Raw genomic sequence first — 3,800 nt, forward strand, 5'->3', positions numbered from 1 at the left:
GCTGGGATCTTGTCACTTTTCTGCAAACCCATTTTTTGCAAATTTTGACAGGTCGAGGGTCATAAAAAATTACAAAATATTGACCAAAAATTCGAAAATAAACCAATAATGCAGCTAGATAGATATTTTAACAACAAATTCAGAGAGGTATTCCACTTTTAAATCGGGTAAAAATTTCAAAAGTTAAGGGCTAAGCAGCGCTGGGATCTGGTCACTTTTCTGCAAACCCATTTTTTGCAAATTTTGACAGGTCGGGGGACATAAAAAATTAAAAAATATTGACCAAAAATTCGAAAATAAACCAATAATGCAGCTAGATAGATATTTTAATAGCAAATTCAGAGAGGTATTCCACTTTTAAATCGGTTAAAAATTTCAAAAGGTTTGGGATAAGCAGTGCTGGGATCTGGTCACTTTTCTGCAAACCCATTTTTTGCAAATTTTAACAAGTCGGGGGTCATAAAAAACTACAAAATATTGACCAAAAATTCGAAAATAAACCAATAATGCAGCTAGATAGATATTTTAATAACAAATTCAGAGAGGTATTCCACTTTTAAATCGGGTAAAAATTTCAAAAGTTATGGGCTAAGCAGTGCTGGGATCTTGTCACTTTTCTGCAAACCCATTTTTTGCAAATTTTGTCAGGTCGGGGGTCATAAAAAATTACAAAATATTGACCAAAAATTCGAAAATAAACCAATAATGCAGCTAGATAGATATTCGAATAACAAATTCAGAGAGGTATTCCACTTTTAAATCGGGTAAAAATTTCAAAAGTTATGGGCTAAGCAGTGCTGGGTTCTGGTCACTTTTCTGCAAACCCATTTTTTGAAAATTTTGACAGGTCGGGGGTCATAAAAAATTACAAAATATTGACCAAAAATTCGAAAATAAACCAATAATGCAGCTAGATAGATATTCGAATAACAAATTCAGAGAGGTATTCCACTTTAAAATCGGGTAAAAATTTCTCATGTTATGGGCTAAGCAGTGCTGGGATCTGGTCACTTTTCTGTAAACCCATTTTTGTGCAAATTTTGACAGGTCGGCGGTCATAACAAATTACAAAATATTGACCAAAAATTCGAAAATAAACCAATAATGCAGATAGATAGATATGTTAACAACAAATTCAGAGAAGTATTCCACTTTTAAATCGGGTAAAAATTTCAAAAGTTTGGGCTAAGCAGTGCTGGGATCTTGTCACTTTTCTGCAAACCCATTTTTTGCAAATTTTGACAGGTCGGGGGTCATAAAAAACTACAAAATATTGACCAAAAATTCGAAAATAAACCAATGATGTAGCTAGATAGATATTTTAATAACAAATTCAGAGAGGCATTCCACTTTTAAATCGGGTAAAAATTTCAAAAGTTATGGGATAAGCAGTGCTGGGATCTGGTCACTTTTCTGCAAACCCATTTTTTTTGCAAATTTTGACAGGTCGGGGGTCATAAAAAATTACAAAATATTGACCAAAAATTCGAAAATAAACCAATAATGCAGCTAGATAGATATTTTAATAACAAATTCAGAGAGGCATTCCACTTTTAAATCGGGTAAAAATTTCAAAAGTTATGGGATAAGCAGTGCTGGGATCTGGTCACTTTTCTGCAAACCCATTTTTTTTGCAAATTTTGACAGGTCGGGGGTCATAAAAAATTACAAAATATTGACCAAAAATTCGAAAATAAACCAATAATGCAGCTAGATAGATATTTTAATAACAAATTCAGAGAGGCATTCCACTTTTAAATCGGGTAAAAATTTCAAAAGTTATGGGATAAGCAGTGCTGGGATCTGGTCACTTTTCTGCAAACCCATTTTTTTTGCAAATTTTGACAGGTCGGGGGTCATAAAAAATTACAAAATATTGACCAAAAATTCGAAAATAAACCAATAATGCAGCTAGATAGATATTTTAATAACAAATTCAGAGAGGTATTCCACTTTTAAATCGGGTAAAAATTTCAAAAGTTTGGGCTAAGCAGTGCTGGGATCTAGTCACTTTTCTGCAAACCCATTTTTTGCAAATTTTGACAGGTCGGGGGTCATAAAAAATGACGAAACATTGACCAAAAATTCGAAAATAAACCAATGATGTAGCTAGATAGATATTTTAATAACAAATTCAGAGAGGCATTCCACTTTTAAATCGGGTAAAAATTTCAAAAGTTATGGGATAAGCAGTGCTGGGATCTGGTCACTTTTCTGCAAACCCATTTTTTTTGCAAATTTTGACAGGTCGGGGGTCATAAAAAATTACAAAATATTGACCAAAAATTCGAAAATAAACCAATAATGCAGCTAGATAGATATTTTAACAACAAATTCAGAGAGGTATTCCACTTTTAAATCGGGTAAAAATTTCAAAATTTTGGGCTAAGCAGTGCTGGGATCTTGTCACTTTTCTGCAAACCCATTTTTTTGCAAATTTTGACAGGTCGAGGGTCATAAAAAATTACAAAATATTGACCAAAAATTCGAAAATAAACCAATAATGCAGCTAGATAGATATTTTAACAACAAATTCAGAGAGGTATTCCACTTTTAAATCGGGTAAAAATTTCAAAAGTTAAGGGCTAAGCAGCGCTGGGATCTGGTCACTTTTCTGCAAACCCATTTTTTGCAAATTTTGACAGGTCGGGGGACATAAAAAATTAAAAAATATTGACCAAAAATTCGAAAATAAACCAATAATGCAGCTAGATAGATATTTTAATAGCAAATTCAGAGAGGTATTCCACTTTTAAATCGGTTAAAAATTTCAAAAGGTTTGGGATAAGCAGTGCTGGGATCTGGTCACTTTTCTGCAAACCCATTTTTTGCAAATTTTAACAAGTCGGGGGTCATAAAAAACTACAAAATATTGACCAAAAATTCGAAAATAAACCAATAATGCAGCTAGATAGATATTTTAATAACAAATTCAGAGAGGTATTCCACTTTTAAATCGGGTAAAAATTTCAAAAGTTATGGGCTAAGCAGTGCTGGGATCTTGTCACTTTTCTGCAAACCCATTTTTTGCAAATTTTGTCAGGTCGGGGGTCATAAAAAATTACAAAATATTGACCAAAAATTCGAAAATAAACCAATAATGCAGCTAGATAGATATTCGAATAACAAATTCAGAGAGGTATTCCACTTTTAAATCGGGTAAAAATTTCAAAAGTTATGGGCTAAGCAGTGCTGGGTTCTGGTCACTTTTCTGCAAACCCATTTTTTGAAAATTTTGACAGGTCGGGGGTCATAAAAAATTACAAAATATTGACCAAAAATTCGAAAATAAACCAATAATGCAGCTAGATAGATATTCGAATAACAAATTCAGAGAGGTATTCCACTTTAAAATCGGGTAAAAATTTCTCATGTTATGGGCTAAGCAGTGCTGGGATCTGGTCACTTTTCTGTAAACCCATTTTTGTGCAAATTTTGACAGGTCGGCGGTCATAAAAAATTACAAAATATTGACCAAAAATTCGAAAATAAACCAATAATGCAGATAGATAGATATGTTAACAACAAATTCAGAGAAGTATTCCACTTTTAAATCGGGTAAAAATTTCAAAAGTTTGGGCTAAGCAGTGCTGGGATCTTGTCACTTTTCTGCAAACCCATTTTTTGCAAATTTTGACAGGTCGGGGGTCATAAAAAACTACAAAATATTGACCAAAAATTCGAAAATAAACCAATGATGTAGCTAGATAGATATTTTAATAACAAATTCAGAGAGGCATTCCACTTTTAAATCGGGTAAAAATTTCAAAAGTTATGGGATAAGCAGTGCTGGGATCTGG

This window comes from Drosophila ficusphila, unplaced genomic scaffold (assembly GCF_018152265.1).
Source record: "Drosophila ficusphila isolate 14025-0441.05 unplaced genomic scaffold, ASM1815226v1 contig_545, whole genome shotgun sequence".
NCBI classification, from domain to species: Eukaryota; Metazoa; Arthropoda; class Insecta; order Diptera; family Drosophilidae; genus Drosophila; species Drosophila ficusphila.